Source organism: Bactrocera oleae, chromosome 5 (genome assembly GCF_042242935.1).
Source record: "Bactrocera oleae isolate idBacOlea1 chromosome 5, idBacOlea1, whole genome shotgun sequence".
NCBI classification, from domain to species: Eukaryota; Metazoa; Arthropoda; class Insecta; order Diptera; family Tephritidae; genus Bactrocera; species Bactrocera oleae.
In genome coordinates this window covers 58,308,730-58,329,463 of record NC_091539.1, presented here as the reverse complement: position 1 = coordinate 58,329,463, position 20,734 = coordinate 58,308,730, and the positions used below count along the sequence as shown (strand labels likewise).

Sequence of the window (20,734 nt, the reverse complement as noted above, 5' to 3'; positions counted from 1 at the left end):
CTTTATAATAAAAAACTGTTAGTATGACTAAGACAAATATGCAAATGATATAATACTGACTGCTGCTTGCAAAATTATCACCACAAATAATATTTCGCCTTCAACCGCACCACCAGGCATTGACGTAATTGTTTTTAACTCGCTGTAATATTTGAAGGACTTTGAATTTCGCATTCTGCTAGTTTTGAGTTTAGATTTTAATGTTAGATTATCATTTTAATTGGTGATATGATTCGTAATTTTCTCTTTTGCCTTAAAAATAAAATAAAATAAAATTTTAATGTTGATTCTAATGCAGTATGAGTTGGCAAATTGGTAAGGTAACAAGTGAAAATTGAGTAATGTGCAATGTCCTAACATAGGATATTGTGAAGAAATCCAATAAAATTTTGTTGAAGGCTTATAACTGAAAGCTGGTAAAATAATAGACGTTGTAGGTTCCTCAAAATGTAATTGACCAATATAAATGATATAATGTCAAATGGAAGGTCGTGGCAAACCAAATGATTTTAGAGTAAGAAAAAACTTCAACTTCGGCTGCATCGTAGCTATAATACCCTTCACAAGTACGTTTCTTATAGCATAAAAGGTTGTGCCCTTTATCTTGATTTTGATTCGTTACTTTGAACGGCAGATACATACATATGTGCTATAGTGGTCCGATTTAAACAATTTGTTTGGAGATTGTAGCATTGCCTTCGATAATATTCCATGCTGAATTTCGTGAAGTTATCTTGTAAAATAAAAAAGTTTTCCATATTAGAACTTAATTTAAATTGGTAAGTTTGTATAGCAGCTATATCCTATAGTGGTCCGATATTGGCGGTTCAGAAAAATAAGCATATTTGGGAAGAATAGAACGTGTGTAAAATTTTAGATCGATATCTGAAAAACTAAGGGGCTAGTTCGCGTATAGACGGATAGATAGACTTAGATGGCCATATCGATTCAGCTTAACGCTGATCATTTGCGTACTATACTGGGTCTCCGATGTTTCCTTCTGGGTATAAGATATTGAGATTTCGCGGTAAGCTTAATATACTTTGTTTGGGGTATAAAAATATATTCGGCTTCGAATCGGCCTAATAGTATGGCATAGTAGAGCCCGGTGAAGGTCTTGGTCTTCTGCAGGTATTCGATGTAGATTTTGCCTATAGAATTCCAGTAAAAGTTGGTCATTACGTTTCTGGCTGATAAGACAGTCTTTGTCTTGTTGGGACGCGTTCGCCGACGGTCACAAAACAGACGAAAACAGCGATCTTTGAATGATGCTTAAAGAGCTTGAAATACTGCTGTGAATTGTTCTCGTGATCTGTCTATAAGATCGTAGACTTTCGCCATCCATGGCAGTCGTTTTCGGGGTATATCGGCTGCTTTATCAAAAACCGACGATCTTATGTATTTCAATGCTCGACTTTCCTTTTAAAAACTAGAATTGTATCACTGATCGATATTACACTTTTTCCACTTTTCTAAAATAGGTAGAGATGGCGTTGTCCCACGCGGTCGAAACAAAAATTTGGATTCGAATTGGATTTTGACAAGAGCTACCTAACAGAATGTACCTTACGTTAGAACCTGAGACTTTTTGAAAGCATTGTGCCCATTACGTACGAACGGTGTAATGAGACGACATAGTCCAGCTGGGAAAAGTAAAGCTTCTTCTAACTTAGAAAGGCAAAGATAAGAACAGATTGTACCTAGTCGGAGTATTTACTTGAGGTAAGTTTAATGCTGCGAAGAAAGAGCAAGGGACATAACCCTCCTAAAATGTTTTATGTGTAAAGTAAACAAAAAAAAAAATTAAATCTGAGAAGAAGGAGAAGAATAGAAATTGGATGAGAAATTAGAAGTGAGAAAGGTTCACTGCGGAGAAATATATTATAAAAAGAGATGTAAAAGAGTTAGTAAAAGGGAATCGGAAGTAGAACAAGACTGAAAGATGAAATCAAACATAAATACGAAACGTAAGAAGAATTGGCAGAAAGATGAACAAATAAAAAGAGACAATAAAAGGCAGACAAATGAAGAGAGTATAGAAAGCAAATCAGAATGAGTGACAATAAGAGAATGAAAAATGTATTATGAGAAAAGGGAAACAGAACAAAGTAAGCCCAGCAAATTTCTTCTACATTATTTAGATATAAATATATTTTGCTTTAAATTTCTGATTCTATACTTTTATGAAAACATAAATATATCTGCTAAGTGCATACCTTAGCTCTCAGGTATTCTCTCTATGCCAGCATTTCATTTCTGATTCCAAGCTTGCTGGCTAAAAACGAATTGGAGTAATTGAAGAGCGCATGTAACCACAATACCCTTACCAATTTGGCAAACAACATTTGTGAGCATTTTTTATGATTACCACAAACTTTTTCACAATGCTGACTTTCACCATTGTGTGCTCAGATAAAATATATGTGGAGTGTGTGTGCAGAAGTGTACGCAACTAGTTTGGCCAGGGCAATTCGACCATATTTAAAATGAAGTGTGTGGTAAAATAAATTGTCAAGCATTTCATTGCAGCCAAGGTGTATACAACTGCATACCTGCGGGTAAATATGCCAAATTAAATGCAACTATGCTAATTCACGCACACTTACATAACTATACACACACACACACACAGAGAGAGACAGTGTTATGAATGTGTGCGTGAAGATAAATGAATACAATGTGTGTTTGTATAAGAAAAATAGTGGAATGACCATGTGGGCATTTTATTGTTGTTCGCTGTTGGTTATTGCCTCGACTCCTTTGCTGATTGCCGCTGTTATGTTTTAATGCAAATTTCGTTGCAACTCAACCACTCACGTGATTAAGAATGCAAAAGTACATTTTCAGTGAACAGATATGAGTGAGTTGTTTCATACACAACCCTTACAAACACGAACGAATTTTATATGCATATATGCTTCTTGATGTACAAGTCAGTGGCAGTTGGCTTTTGGGCAAGGCGCTTGCAACCATGCAACCTGTTCTCTGTATATACATATATGACATATTCAAGTGGTTTGTTGGAATTTTCGCTTTTGAGAATCATAAATGCAAATTTTGACCGTTATCTTCATACCACATGTACAGATATATATCTGTTTATGTATATTATACTCATACGATCGGCTTTCTGCATACTAAGAGGAGTATCTGTTAAACTGCAATATCCTACAATCACGGTTTGTGGCTTGTGGCATGCTGCTTGCTTATTGTTCAGTTTAAAAACCAGCTGCACATTAAATAATTAATTTGATAAGCCAAACAATATATGAATATGTATATTTAACAAGGTGTTATTTCCTTTAAATATTTTTGAGTGCTTGTACCGTAATTTTAATATAGGTATATTTCTCATATAAGTATTTCTGTGTACTGATTATGAAAAAGTTTCGAAAATATTTCTTATTGCTTTTTAGTATCAAACAGAACCACAAAATTCAAAAAGAAAAATTTTTTTAAAGTTAATTCAATACGAAATTAGAGGTGTCCACTAAGAGGAAATTTTCTAGGCTTTTTTTGTACGATGTAGCTCAAAACATTGTCAAGTATTTGTTTAAAAAGTTTGTACTCTGCAACATAATCTGTAGGATTATGAAAACGGGTGATACAGTTTTCGATCAGTATAAGAATGAGTTAAAAACATGTACCTGATTTATGCAGAATATGCTTGGTTTTATATTAGAGTAAACGAGATATATAAAAAAATATGTAGGTTGTGGGTCTTTTGATTTCTAATTGGGGATAATTAAATGTATAAATTTCTAAAATTCTAATTAGAAGAACTGAGAGTTGCTTAAAGGGACTACAAATTATCCCACCTTGGAATTTTTCTCTTCTCTTTTCCTACTCATACTTTTCTGCCCCTGAAAAAACGCGTTAAACTCACTTGAAGCCGTTGTTGTCATTTGTTCACAAAAAACCTTAATAATCTATCCCGGCTCATAGGAAAAGCCCTTTATATCTGGGCGAAAGATCACGGTCTCACTGTTTGACGAAGAAAACAAAAATAAATTGAACAAGAGAGACAAAAATCTCATAATTCAATCCCCCATCTGTAAGGAGTATAACTATTGGACTCCCGAACACTGTCAAATATCTCGGGGGTTATTATAGATAAGAAAAAATTAAGCTGGGGAGAAGCTTAAGCGCTATGGAATCTACCTCAATAAAGGCGCTATAGGTCGTACGCGATATCCGGCCAATTAATATTAAAGTGAAGCATGATGCAGGGTTTACGGCCAGCGGATTCAAACTTCTGTGCCATTAGAGCCAGACTCAGCATCACTGCGGCATGAAATTATATTCGATCTTGTTACAGAAGTCAGGCTAGATTGGCAATGTGGCTAGGAAAAGCAAATCCATGTAAAAGTAAAAACAACATTTTAGTTCCACAGTAGAGTGTAATGTATAAAAGAGAATGATGAGCAGACTTCTTCTATAGCAATCCAAACACAGAAGGCAGTTTCAAACTAAATGGCTGCCATTCAGTCTCTCAGGCTGAAATTTTTTGAATAACAGAAGGCGTCTAGTGGGCTTCTGCTATAACTAGCAAGTCCATCAACTATCTAGTAAATAGCCAAGTGGCAATAACTGCTATTCACAGCGCTAATACAAGCATTTCACTGCGTAAGGTTATAACGTATGCGCTCCGTTGTGGTGCCATTGGGATATATCATACTACAATATGTGCTGGTATGGTTGCGACAAAATTCAGCAGACCCTTGCAGATTTGCAGATTTTCATTTCTTTGCATAAAATACTTTTAGTTCATTCTAAACCCGAAGGACTCTGATACAAGGAAAAAATTCTTTATTAACTTAAAATGCGCTTGTTTTGTTGGAGAAACATAAAAGTTTCACTGGTAAGATGGATAGATTTTGATAATTTGGAGACTTTATTGCTTTTGGTAAGGACGACAATATGCAAGATATACAGTTGTATAAAAATCAAAACAGCTAATATTTGGGGTTCAAGAGCTTCTCGCAGCCTTATTTTGACATTTCTTTATTTTTTGGAATAATTTAGTTATTTGGTACCACATACTTGCATTGTGACATTGCTTGGTTAATTTAGTTAGAGAATTGACTTCACAATTCCATTTGCCATTTGCCCACTTGACAGTGACCTCTTATAATATTGTCTTATAATAGTATATAATTCATTTTGTCAATGCAACAACATTTTGGTAAATTTTTTATACTTTTTAATAAACACCAAATTATGAAATATATTAAAATACAGAGCATACCTTGAAACTTTTCCTTAGCACTTAAGATAGTTCTTATGAAACAGCAAAGCAACAAAAAACTTCTCTGCACAACTTCACCATAAATTATTGACACCTGCAAACTTTTAAATGACGTTCGTGTATTTTACTTGCCAGAGATTCAACAACCAAAAGTAAAAACAAAAAACTAAGAAAATTGTCACTTCGCCACTGACATATAACCACAAACTTTCGCGCATCCTTTTGCAATTTTCCCAATTTTCAGTGCCACATTTGAACTTTTATCAAACTTTTTACCAACACACAAGTGCTTGCGTACCAAGCTTATATACAATATATATATGTATATAAATGTGTGTGTGTAGACATGTATCAATACACCACATCTACTTGGCTTGATGGCAATGCAAATCAATGTCTACACCTGTGTATTAGTGCTTACAAATTTACTCAATAATCAGTAGGCTCTTGTTGTTGTAAATATATTCCTCGTTGTTGGAGTGTTGCCACTTTCGCATTGGCTTTTGCCTGCCATCGCAAAAGTTGTGACGCTAAGTAGCATGTAAACACTGTCAATATCTCAAACAAGTTAGCAAGTGACGAGCACATGTCAAGCAGCAAATTGATGGCAACTGCATTACACTGAGTACTTTTGTGCATACATAAAAAATAAAATATACTGAAAATATACTGTGGCTAGAATTCAAAGTTTTTGTAGTTATGAGCGGATGTTTTGTTTTAAAAGCCAATATAGAAGTTGGAGGTTATACTTGTAAGCGATTGGTAGTGGTGTTTTGAAGTAGTAGTAGTAGTAAAGGGGTTAAATTGGTGGTAAATTAAAATATATATATTTATAATAATATAAATATTTATGCATGTATATATTTTGTACAGTTTTCGTACCTTGAGCAATGCTCAGCGTTCTTCATTACAATGCATCATTCTTATTATTCTTTTTTATTTAGCTCCTTTACTTTGATTTGTTATCGCCATCCATGTTCCGGACTTGCAGTAGCAATAATACCTGCGTGTGCTCGTAGAAAACTTGATTGCCCAATGTTTTTGTATTTTTATTTAACTCGGGAATAATCACTAAACTTAATGGAATCCCATTGTCTCTGTACCAATCATTATCTTTGTCTTTGTCCTACAGACGTTCTTTTCTTTTCCAAAATTATATACCAAAGCTTTTCTTTGGCCTACCAACATACATATAAAATAATATTATTTATTCAGATATGACATGATAGGTTTTATACTGATATTATGATACCTGATAAGAACCGCAAGCAGTGCGTTTTATTTGCCAACGCGTCAATTCACGTTTAATTGTTATGTATTGTAGAATGGGGCGTATGTGCAACATTAGCACAACATTTGGCTGGTTATTGGACTAGAGCAATTTTTTTCAACAGATTAATAATAATTTCTCCTTTTTTTGTGAAAAAGATAGTAAATTATCTTTATATTGATTTAATCAGCAAGTTTGTATGGCAGCTATATGATATAGTAGTCCGATCTGAACAATTTCTACAGGCAGTGTAGCAATGTCTTCAAAAATGATCTTTGCAAAATTTCGTGACGATACCTTCTCAAATAAAAACGTTTTCACCACAAAGACATGATTATCATCATTCAGTTTGTATGACAGCTATATGTTATAGTAGCTGGATATCGGCGATTCAGAGAAATGAGCAGCTTCTCGGCGAGAAAAGGTCATGTACAGGATTTCAGATCAATAACTACTTTGAGTGCATACAGGTTTTATTAGGGTGTGTTTGTTGTCATTTGATTGCTCTATAAATATGTATAATATTCAATATTCGTTTCTCTCCTTTTTCCATAATCACACTGTATCATAATGAATATGCATGAAATTAATTTCACATCGATCAACTAGTTTGATTTAAAATTTCACCAGAAATGGGGCGATGTTACGCCCCTTGCTTTGAACTGATCAATTTTTTTTTTGTATCATCCCCGAAAAGTCTCTGATGTAATTTTGTGCAGTTTTGAAGATATCCGTTATATGAATTATAGTCGTTAGTATTAATGTATTAAATCGTAAAATCGTGCCTAATGGAGGGTGACACTACGATCCCTTTACAAATGTACATTAGGGTGGGTAAAAAAAAATCGTTTATCTTCTTGTTTCTACACTGAAAAATTGGTTGATAGACAATTTTATGAAAGTGTCTCTTGAAGTATAAGCTCTTAATTGTAACGGTAAGGTCCTTCACCTAACGGTTTTCTATTTTTTTCTTATTATCAGAATTCATATCTCGCTTCCAACTACTCTAAAACATATTTCGTGTTGTGAATTGATTGCTCTACGAAATGGTCTTTTACGGGTTTTTCGTAAACCTAACCATTTAAAAGATATTAATGGTTGAAGTTTGACTATTTTAAGGCAAATTTGTTTCTTCATTTAAGTTTTATAACTCAATTCATACAGACAATTTTTGTAGGCCAGGAAGTTTACTACAAGACCAGGAGCTTTGCAATTTAAAATTATGTATTTTTCATTGAGTTATAAAATTCGAATGAAATAAACAAATTTGTCTTAAAATAGTCAAACTTCAACTTCAAGCAAAAACATTAATTTTTTTTTTGACCCACCCTAATGTACATGTTCCTCCCAAATGTGACCGATTGTATCAAAGTTTTCGTACTGATTAATGAGTTCGAGATTAACAGTATATGTTTTTGCGTTGAATTGGAATGCGAAGGCCTTGGTAAATTTAATTATTCAAAATAATTTTAAATACTCTCCTAATTGTACATACGCGATTAATTCAAGATTTTCATCTTGCTCGCTAGCTCTACAACTCAACAAAAAGTAAACAAAAATTTGCAAAATTGTCGCACGGCTAAAATGAAGGTGTCACTGCTTTTTTGTGCACCTTTGCTGAAGTTCATGCAAAATACACGTTCATGAAGAATTCTGTGGTAAGAGAAGAATGCAGTGCTTTTATTTTGTTTTTTTGTAGTTGCTGTGTTAATGCAGCAACAGCTGTTGTGGTATGTGGCAACGCCACTACACTTTCCAGCAAATGCCGCAACACTTAAGCGCTTTTATCCGTGGCTTTCATTGCCGGTGACATAATTACATTAGAAGATGCGGCGTTGTATATGCGTGTGTATGTTAATGTAACGGTAGACTCATTAAGTGTGCGAAAGAGAAGAACCGCCGAAAATGTATATGAAACGCGTGGAGGTGAAGCAAAGACATTTTTAGTGACGAAAAGATGGAAAATTGTGTGAATAAAAATGAGAAAAATTTGGGATTCATGAAAAACAGCGAAATAAATAAAAATAGAAATAAGGGGGAGGGGGGGGGGTATGAATTGTTCATACATAAATTCGAAATTTAGCATATTAGAGGTATGACTCTTATATGTGTTGTTATACTCTACATACGGTATTTTAAGTTGCCAGAAAAGTTTATGACATCCAGAAGGATACGATATTTATATATGGTCGGTGTGATGGAATGAGTTGATTTAGCCATGTCGGCTGTATATACGCGAAATAGTCCCTCAGTTTTTGAGATACTTATCTGAAATTTTGCATACATCCTTTTATCCCCACGAAGCTTCTAATTTCTCGAAGCCGCCGATATCGGACAACTATAGTATGTAGGTTAAGTTAAACTCGCTGGCTGCCACGCCATACAGAGACCTACTGGTCCTTAGAGTATATAGTTCCCATACTAACTTATGAGTCCTTATATGGAAAACTTTTTCATTTGACGACATATCTTCACCAAATTGGCATAGATTATTATAATATGCAACGGAACAATCTTCGATTGTTTTGATCGGACCACTATAGCATATTGCTCCCTAATGAACTAGCCGATCAAGGTTAAGATAAAAATCTCCATAAAAGCAATTTCTGAGTTATGAATTTTCAAAATTTCAACGCTCGAAGAAAGTACTTTCAAATATTTGTGTATACGAAGAAAAGTATTTTATTATAAAAATAACTAGCCGGCCTAATGTCTACGAGTTTTTTCCAGCTTTTCTATCAGATATACGTCAAATTTATTTGACTTTTTTTTATAAACAAATACATTTTTTTTTCAATTTGGAACTATTTTTATTCAGTTTTTTTTGTTTAATGAAAAATGTACATTTAAGTGGAATGACCCATATCTACATACATAAGTTGGAAAACATGAGCAGAAGCTCAGATAAGCATACCATAAGCGATGCAGCTCAGAAAAAGCGAACTCTACGATACCTTAGCTAAATAGATTTTTGAAAATTTTATAGAAATGGTGCTATAAAAGAGTAACTCAGAACCTAATGAACGCATATTATAGAAGATACCTAACAATCAGCACTTCATTTAATTTCAGTGTACCTTTAACGGATACTCCAATTTGAAAAACCCTCACTACAATAGGTGAGGGCTCTCCTTAAGAACCAGATAATCAGAACTGTCGGATTTGTCTTCACTTAGATAGCGAGACATACTAATAAAATCTTTGAAATTTTATTATAAGCAGATACATAAATATTTCCTTATTTCCGTTAGCAGTACAAGTTGGAAAACGTTAATCTTTTTTGAACTCCTAAGATTCTATATTTATTTCCGTTGATAGAGAAATAAATAAGATTGTCGTCTAAATTTAGATATAAAATATTATATGAACTTTGAAAGTAGTAATCATTTGTTCTTATCGAACAAAAATGTTTAAGAATTATAACCCAAATTTCATATGATTTTCAAACTACAGAGGATTGCGAGATAATTATATCTAGAAGCAACTGTTGTTGTTATTCTGTTGACAAAATACATTTCTCAAATTATTTAGAAGAATGCTATCGAGTTGATAGTTCATTTTCGATACATAGACCCTACTGTGTTGGGAAGAGTGGAAGGACTTCTTCTGATGGTTGTTGTCCATAATAAAGCACACTCAGCTCCTTGGTATATATTATCTAAGCCTTATTTGGTAATTCACTAGACTTAAAAAAGCGTAGTATTATAGCTAAATTTCTTGCATCACCACTTCTCCACTTTTCTTTTATCTTCTAGTTAGATATAACCCAAACAATAAGTCGATTGGTTCCACCTTTATACAGTATGACTCATTTGAACTCAACAGTGATGCCTTTTAACCGTCATACCGCTTCTACTTAATATACATATACACTCATATAGAGTCATTAAATGGCGCTCAGGTGTGCATTTGCTACATCGTGTAAGTGCTGTGCGCACACGCTAAAAACCGCGACATTTCACGCGTGGCAAGCATGAAAATTCACATGCAACTATGTTGCAGGCGTAAAGTTCATGTTTGTTATTTTTACGCAAAAACACTTTGAAGACTAGCGCCAGTGAAAGAGCTAGCTGAAAAATGCAATGAATTTGCCAAAAAAGGAGACAAAAACCAAAGCAAAAATCTAAAAAAAAAGTTCTTAAGTGCAGCACTGTGGTAACATAAACTATTGACATAATAAAGTGACACGCCACATTAAAGTAACTCGACATGCATTAGTGCAGCAGACAAAGAAAAGGCAACACACACACGAACATACATCTATATGTATATTCACTTATATTTTAGTATGGGTGAGCATGTGACATCTCCGTGTAGTTATGCTTTGTGGCATCATGGTGAGTGAGTAAAAGAATACAGCAGCACGCAGTAATAAAATTAAAAGCAATAAAGAATGTTGCGGCAACATGTGGCAGAGAGTGAGAAATAAAATAAAAAAAAAAAATCAAAAAAAAATAATATGAAAAATGAAACGTAAATAAACGCAAAAAGCCAACATGTGGCGCTTTGGCATATGCATGAAATTTTCCATTTTCCCCGTAGTGCCAAAAAGATAAAAAATATATAAAAGGTGTAGGAAGAGAGCGGCGGCGTGCGGAGGAGTAAATTAAAAAAGCATCTTCATCGACGCGCTTGCTTGGAATTTAATTTATCAGAAAAGCGCAGGTAAATCGCGATAGAAACACCTACAATAACAGCAAAAACAACAGCAACTGCAATATAAGTAGCGAACAACGAACGCATACACCCCGCTCGCTTCGCGCTGCCGGCTGCTCCACTTTTCGTTCTTTATTCTCAAAGCTTGCGGCGCAAAATATCATTAAGCATTGAAATGAAATCAGTGTGACAAAAAGCGCAACGGCAGTCAGTCAGAGAAAAACACTACAACGACAAAAACAAAAAAAAAAAATAAATGAACCGACGGAGACGCGACTTGCAAATGTGGGTGTGAAAGAGGGCTTCCAACGCTTTTATAAATATAAAAATTTACAAGCTGCTGTGAATGTGTGTGCGTATTGGTGTTGCCGCGTTCTTGTGCCCGAAGCGTTCGACTGCAGTGGTTGTGACTGGCAGCACCGGTAGCTAACATCATTAACCCATATTCCAAGTTTAGTTGCTGTTGATGTTGCTGTTGCTCAATTCACAGTTACCTGTCGCTGCTGACAAAAGAGTGTAACGCGCATCCAGCATCAGATTGCGCACGAAGTAATAATTTAATGTCAATGGATGTAGCGTGTAATATAACTTTGATATAGCTTTAAAAAGTTATATAATCCGAGGTATGATTGCGGATTTTAAAATGTCTGACTTTTTTTATTATACTCTGACTTCGAGTAACCTTGCTGTTGAGTCCTAAATATCTACCTTAAAAATAGGCTTACACCACCGCCGAGAGACGTGAAAAGCTGCAGCGGGCCCTGGGGTATGCATTTCTGATGACTTTCAGCCGAAATTGATCAAACGTGCGCTCTCTTCTCATTTTCTTTTCACTTGTAATGTTCTCCACTGTAGTGTGCCACTTTTGTAAAATAACACTAATTTACAATAATTTTGCAATTGTTATATTACAGCATGTTTCTTGTTAATTTTTGGTTGCTCAAATCGATTTAGGGGTCAAAACACCACCATTTAATAAAATGACAAAAATAGCTGTACGTGATGGAAAATTTGGAACTCAAATTCGTAATGTCCTTGAGATTTGTTGAGTATGTTATCCGACTAATTCCCTTCTCATCGACCTGCCACATTTATTTTTGTTAGATATGGCAACCACATAATGTATATGGTTGAACTAAAAAAAGCACGTGACTTGGTCTTCATCGAGCGTTACTTGAGCACTTCCATTATGAGTTAAGCGATTCACTCCAATCGTTGTTTTTTCGTCTTCCAAGATGACGCCAAATAATAATACTAAGCAGAATAAAGACTTTATGTATGTAGTCCATCCATTAAAGGCGAGTTCTCCTTATTTACTTTTGGTTCCACTAGTAGATAACAGGTTATACGTCGTTCGTAGAGCTTTTCATAAGTTTCTAAAAGTGGTCGTAGCCCCGACCTCTAATAGGTTAAAGTATACATATCTCCTAAACCTCCAAAGCTATAAAAACCAAATTCGCTTAGGACAAATTCTTTAAAATCCCTACCGACAGTGTGAAAATAGAAGAAATCGGATTATAACCCCGCCTTTTCCCCATATAACGGTTTTGTTAAAAACTACTAAAAACGCGTTAGATTAATAATTAAAAGCGCCAGATACATTAAATTTTACACCCAGAATGGTACAAGAGAGCTTTATAGGAGCCGCGGTCAAAATTGGACAATGAGCGAAGCATCGCCCACATTTAGGTGAAATCACATATCTCCGGTCCTACTATCCCAAATTCAGTACATAATATTTTCCTCATGTTTTTATGTTACATTGTGAAAATGAGCGCAACCGAACTATTGTACAATCCCGCCTACTTCCCATATGGCATATGTTTTAATTCCAAATGATTATTTCTCTATTCAGTACACAGCACCAATCATTATATCCAGATAAAACTTTTCACAAATAGTGCCTTTGAGATATGCAATCTCAAGTCAAAAAATTTTGAAAATCGGACCATAACTGTAAAAGCCCCCACATACTAAATATATGGACCCCAGTGCGTATGGCTGACTTTTTACCGAAAATAGCAGTCATTCTGGGGGATATATTATTGATTAATGTTTCTTTGTTAAGAAAATGTGTCAAAAATGGATTGAATCGGTTCAATACTTCCCTTAGCACCCATATACCTAATATAAAGATTTTCGAGCTTCCAGCTGACTTTATACTACATATATCGGTCAATGTGCTAGTTGAAATTGAGAGTACGTGTTTTCTAATAACAGGGTATCTTTGTGTCTGAAATCAGTAAAATCAGGCGAAAAAAATCTTGCCTTGCTATATAACTGATATTCAGAATTTTGAAATCGTGTTGTATATGTTTCTATTTATAGAATTGAAAATGAGTTTTGAAGTATACCTTAATGCAATAAGCATAGCCTTTTCTCTGTCCCCATAACTTAATTTTTGAAGAAAAAATTAAATAATTTTCGAAAATAAAATTCGTTAAAACCTTAAAAATATATTCTCCTTGGACGATTTTTTCCCTGCAACGATCTACGGGCAAAAAACTTAAAGCCATTGAAGCTCACTGCTCGTCAAATAAAGTATAATGATAAGTTGATATTATATCTTACGTTGCCTTGGATAGGCTATTTTTGGAAATTTTAATTGGAAACGGTAGTGCGAGTGTACATATTGTGTGGCTGTAAATACACGCAATACGGTTTTAACTTTTACAATCCACTTTAAAGTACTTTTCCATTTCAACTGTTGCTCGCAATATTCAGCTTTTGCCACAGCCTTGCAATTAAAGTCGCCAAAGTGACTGGGCAAGCCAAACGCACAGCTGAATTCCCATTCATTCACTTGCTTTTGTTACAGTGATGTACAAACTGTCACACACAAACATACACTTTTATGTAAGGCATACAAATTCTGGGCGCCAGCACGACGTGCAAACTCGTTAAGCTATTTCGCTTTTCATTAAAAACTTAAAGAATTATAATAAAATAAAATCTGAAGAAGAACAAGCAGCGGAATAAAAGAAGTGTGTTAAGCAGAAATTGGTAGCCGCAACAGTTTGAGCAACATTGACAGCAACATGAAATGTGATGAATTGAAATGAAATGGAAAAAAAGAGATAAAGGCGAATAGTTACAAAAGGCAAAAGAAAAGCAAAAGAACCGTAAGACAAGCTTATGAAAACCTGCTGACATATGTCGTTGTAGCTCAAGGCTTTTGTCGTTGCCTCGCCATGGTGTCAATGCGTTAATTGCAGGGAGTCAATGACGAACATTGCCTGCATTATACAACGTGCATACGTAACAGACAGTCAAGACATGATAAAAGCAACTTGCATTTAACGCGCACAGGATTTTTTCTTCGCTACGTGAATTGGGCGGAGTATGTATATATATGTATGTGGTAAATGTTAATGTGTATTGGTGTGATGTTGTAATATTCTGAATGCGTAATTTGAAGCAACTTAAAAGTAAATTTTTAAGGTATAGCAAAAAAAAAAATTAATCACTTAACTTTTCCAAGTTTTAGAATATAACCTACAATCTACAATCAATAATCAATAATCCGTAATCTATAATCTATGATCTATAATCTATAAACTATAATCTATAATCTATAATCTATAATCTATAATCTATAATCTATAATCTATAATATATAATCTAAAATCTATAATCTATAATCTATAATATATAATCTATAATTTATAATTTATAATTTATAATCTATAATCTATAATCTATAATCTATAATCTATAATCTATAATCTATAATCTGTAATCTATAATCTATAGTCTATAATCTATAATCTATAATCTATAATCTATAATCTATAATCTATGATCTATAATCTATAATCTATAATCTATAATCTATAATCTAAAATCTATAATCTATAATCTATAATCTATAGTCTATAATCTATAATCAATAATCTATAATCTGAAATGTATAATCTAAAATCTAAAATCTATAATCTATAATCTGTAATCTATAATCTATATTCTATAGTCTATAATCAATAATCTATAATCTATAATCTATAATCTATAATCTATAATCTATAATCTATAATCTATAATCTATAATCTATAATCTATAATCTATAATCTATAATCTATAATCTATAATCTATAATCTATAATCATCATCATCAACATCAATACCAAACCACATGTATTTTTTTTACAGACGTACGCTACTATTTATCTAAGCCCTGCGTCACTGACAAAAAGGGGTTTTCCATGTTTCAATACATATAGCGTTGCGTGCCTTTTTAATGCCCTCACGCTTTCTGTAGAAACTTTTTCATTTTTACTTTAAAATCTTTTCTTCTGTTTCCAACCTTTCAAATTAATTTTTATTGAATTAAACCTCCATTATTTTCCCTTTAAGCATTAACTAAGCGATCATCTTTAAGAAACATGCCACATACATAAATTACACAGCAAATCCATTATAAAATACCTAAGCATAAATACCTCATAGATTATTGTGCAGATTATTCACCCGCATTTCTTTGCATTGAATGATTTTCAATGTGACTACTTACATATTCTGATAACTTACATTTTCTTTCATGTTATCAGCTTGTTGCATAAGCTCATTAATTTATTTGCATATCCAACTCTCTCCTTATTATATATATAGTATATTCGTAAAAAGGTAAATCACTCGAGCGTAAGGTTTTACTTTATTTTATCTGGTTTTTTGGCTAAGTTCGATTGATATTTTAAGCACCGTTGAGTGTATTGCCATTATAAGAGTTCTGGATTGGCTTACAATTTTTTTTATTTTTTATTGCGGTAAGCGTTAGTGTAGTGAGGCGGATAAATATTTACTCAGGTGAAACGATGACGAAGTTCGATATCATTTTTATATTGAAAACTACTAAGAAGACTTAGAACCTTAAGGAGCGTTTTGTTAAATTAAAAAAATCTTATCTTATAAGAAAGGATTATCTTTTCGGCTATGCCCGGAAATGTTATAGGAAATACAGTGAAAAGTGTGCATGGACAAAAAGGACATACTCTTAAATGCCTAAATGAATTGTAAAGGTGTAATAAAAATATCTCAAAAAAAAAAAAGATGGTTATACTCTTAGAAGTTATTCAATGATTACTTATGACCAGTGACGCATCTTATATTTTAAGCCAATTCTTTTCAATATTACTTGGGTTGAGTGCTATTTAACGGGCATCTCATTGTGAAGAAAGTTTGTTTGCCATTTCATCATCATGTATATGCCTATAACCAGGAAACTAAACAATGGATATCAAAAAGATGTCTATAGCACTTTTGTTTGATAGCGATGGTTATAACAAGGAAGAGCATATTTAATTCAAAATGTTTCGAAACAGAAGCGTCTCACCACCTCAAAGTAGGTTTAATGTAAATATTTCAGAAGCTACTAAGTCTGTGAATGAATTTTCTCTTTTGAACTTCCTGTTGTGTGTGAAAATCACTTATAAAATAATAACCACTCCGACTCCCATGCAAAAGTTAATTTAGAAACTACAAACAGTGCATTAACTAGCTAAATGGTGCATTAACTAAAAAATGGTCACAATTGGGCCATAACTTTTCAAGCACCCAGATTAATCGTAGCACTTCATTTCGAAAATATCGGTCAATTTGATAAATTTTAATATTTTCTTAATATTAGTTTTAAAATTAATAAATTATATCTAGTCCTTTTCTAGTCTCTCTATAACATATGTACCTAACATATGGACTTTTGCTTAACACCTTATTTATCGGCAAAAAAAAGTCCCAATATACCCCATACATTATTATTTCCTCATATATGTCAATGTGTGCTATATTTTAATGAAATTAAATGGATATGTTTTCGTAATTATAATCCGATCTATTGTTGACTATGAATAAAATTAGTCTAGATCTTAGTTTAAACCCTGTAATTGATTATTTCCTCATTGATCCAATATATTATATTTCGTTCCTTTGGTTGAAAATGCTCTTACTTACTCTTAATTTAACTCTTTTATTATAACTCAGTTTATTTATAGCTTCAACAGGGTATATTAGGTTTTTCACTAAGTTGCTCATTTGTCGGAATCGCCGATATCGGACCACTATAACATATATTTGCCGTACAAACTGAACGATCGCATTAAAGTTCTTGTGAGAAATCTTTTGTATTTGTGAAGGTTATTATAGTTTCGGTGCAGCCGAATTTAGCATATTTTCTTATTGTCAATACAAATGGCATATGTAAGGTATGTTTTAACAACCACTTGCTTTTCGCTAAATCACATTGAATCCTTAATATATGAGTATGTATCGTGCATACCACATAGGCCGTGTTCAGTGTCTGTTAATGGTCATTTTCCAAATTTAATTTGCGAAGTGCGAAAATGGGCGAAATCGGGCAGTAACCACGCCTACTTTCCATATAACACAATTTTATTCCTACTATTTTTTTCACTATTTATTTTATATTTATAAAATTGCTTGTAAATAAGTTCTCAAGTATTCTGGAGTAATGTAATAAACTCGTGCAATCAGCCATTTCAATGCCCCCAATGATTTTAGTATAATTTTCACTGACGGGAAGTAAACTATAGTAACAAAACCAAGTGAGTCTATTACCTTCAAAATAAGTTAATATGATACCAAATTTGATTTGATTCCATTTGCTATTTCTTCGAACAATGAAGTTGAACCTTTTCGCTACATATCTTAATATAATATTCAATTTTGTCAACACTTGAAGGTATTTCCCCGGCTTTGATCATTGCAAGATGCAAAAATATGAAATATTCGTTTACACGCGAACTTAGCTCTTGCTTACTTGTCCTATTACGTATTATTTTTTTCCTGATTTGTTAAATCTTGAATATTTTTCATGACATCTATATATCTATAGCGTGAATATTGGTAATACGGTAAAGGTAATTGAGATGTGGAAACTTAAAAGGTATAAAATATATTATTTAACATTTTTCTTACCATTTCTGCTATAAATACCGACTCTCTCAAACAAAATATCATTTTTTCTACTCAAATTAAAAATACTGAATTTGTTGTTTTATGTTACATGCTCAACTTCAGCGCTTTAAAAATTCACTTGATATTTGATAACCTAATGCCACTATGACAGTCAAAAGTTTTTTTTCTTTTAGGTAGCATTTTGCGTTACCTAATTTAAGCCCTCGATAACGCTGTGCATTTTTAGTGCACTAAAAATGTTTTTTACGCAAAAATATTGCTGTAACTACTCGTATATTTAGAATATATGTCTATCATCGATGTTGTTGAAAGTCCTGCCGCTATGATGTGTATAGATTTTACAAAAACTCCTGATATCAAAAGGTTAAAAGGCTCGACCTTGTGCAGCAGCGGCAGCTTTATTGCGCAATTCTGGCCTTTTATTTGTGCCGTTATAAGCTATATAACGTGCAGGTAACTGTGTACTTGTTGGTACACACCAACGAAAAGCTAACCAAAATGGTGCCGTGCTGGTCAAAAGCTAGCGGCCATTCGTTATGGCAAACAAAAACAAGTTTGAGTACATTTTTCTATTTGTTTGTTGAAAAATGTTCGTGAAATTCCAATGTACAATTTTTACTCTAACTCAAACAGATTAAAAGCATATTTTTTGATTACGAAAACTACCGATTGCGGTATCTAACTCGGAAGCTGTGCCACACTTTTTCATTTTTAATTTTTTTCCATTACCAGTACAGTGGCAAAATGTAAAATGTTTTGTCGAAAATGTGTTGAGTGCGCTTTTTGTGCTCCAAGACTGATGAAAATGTATGGTGGATGCGTAAAAATCGAAATAAATGTGTTTTTGTGGCACACATACATACATAAATGAAATTATGAGCTTTTACGCATACCGTTAAATTTTGAAAATACCGCTATATGCAAGTACAAGCATTTAAAAAGCCCTTAACTGCCGTAATATGAAGTCTACACCACGTATACGTAACATTCATTATAATTTGTGCATGGGAGAAATTTGTTGCGTATACGCCATGTATATCCATCGGCACACACGTGCTAACACAGTTTAATGCCAATCAATTTTCGAATGGATATTTATGTTTCTCATGCAAGTAAACGTTTAAGCTTAACGCTTACGAGCTCAGCGCACTCATTACACGGCCTACTTGAGTATGTATAAGTGTGAACATACATTCACTCACACATATACACACACTCATGTACACTCATATGAATGACAGCTCTTACTGCTGTTGCCACTGCAATCGCCGTTGTTTCGTGCAAAAAAAACTGTATGTAATCATATTACATCAGCTTAATGCCTTCATCATTATCGGCATCAGCATGATAATTTTATGTAATTGGCAATATCGGCTGCAAATGTTCCAGCCACGGCGCCCATTCATAAAATTCGAAATTGTAGATGCTATTATATTTGATGATTTCACTGTTGTTTAATACCCGCACAGGCATTTAACTCAGTGCAGGTATGTTTATTGCTGCATTAGGTAAATATTTTGTGCATGTAAGTGTATGTACATATGTGGCATAAGCTGGGTACATTTGGTCTAATGTTGACAACTCTTACTATGATTTCGTTGTAACGTTTTTAGCGTTCTTTGCAGTTTTCGGTAAATTTTTCGAATGAAAGCTGCTTAGTTGTGACATTCATTCGAGCCATTTCCGAATATAGAACTACTCGTAAACTTAAACTTCAACTGACACTAATATAACAAAATTTGTGATTTTTAGTTTCCAAAATGTGAGGTTACTTGTAAGAGAGGGCAGAACTACATATGTATATGTTTTCGTCACTAAAACCTTTTTAAATATCATTTTCTGAAGACAGGAAAATAGCAGAAAATGGTTTTTATTGGTCTTCAGAATATTCAAAATTCTTCATGGCGGTTTAACGCTCCAAACATTTGAAAAAAATATCAATCGAAATATTATCATATATATTATTTTCCATAGAACTTCGGCCATAAAAATTAGAAATACATTGTATGTACTGTAACTCGCATAATATATATTATATTATATGATATCATTGCCATATGTTACATAAACTGCTGATATTGCAATAATTTTAGCCTCATTAAATATTTTTAAAATATTTGTCATTTATTAAAAACATTGTGATTCATTTTACAATCAATTTTATGTTTTCTTTAATCAAGTTTCTTGAATTATTATTTTTTTTAAGGTCGAAAGAAGGTCTTAAAAGCTTATCCGACAGCAATATCTCCAAAAGCTATTTGGCAACCTTCAGACACAACTGAAAGTATTTTAAAATTATTTTATTTTCGCCTAGAAATAATTCCCCCATCACATATTTTTTGTAATTTTAAAAACATGTGGCAACTTTGTTGAACGAAAAGGTCGTTAAAAACTTTCGCCAACCTCATCAGGTTTGTAATCACTACAATATTTTTCATCATGTTACTTTTTTTAACTCAAAAATTTTAAACAGGTGGCAACTTTACCATTTTTTTAATAAATCGTGAACATTCCTAATATATAAGTATATTCTAATGCATTTTTCGTGCAGTGGGATGGCGCGTTAAGTCCTCAAACGTGACGTATTTTCGTGGCGCAGCACAATTTCGTTGCAGTACGCTTCAAGTGT

At 33.3% G+C, this 20,734-nt stretch overlaps 1 long non-coding RNA gene across 1 annotated transcript in view; it reads left to right on the top strand.

Annotated features, from left to right (window-relative positions):
* The first annotated feature begins 1,482 nt into the window (after nt 1–1,482).
* LOC118683464 (uncharacterized) overlaps nt 1,483–20,734 on the top strand; it is a 120,796-nt gene continuing 101,544 nt past the window's right edge. Inside the window, exon 1 of the long non-coding RNA XR_004979284.2 lies at nt 1,483–1,722. This is a non-coding gene — a long non-coding RNA (uncharacterized lncRNA). The remainder of the gene's footprint in view (nt 1,723–20,734) is intronic.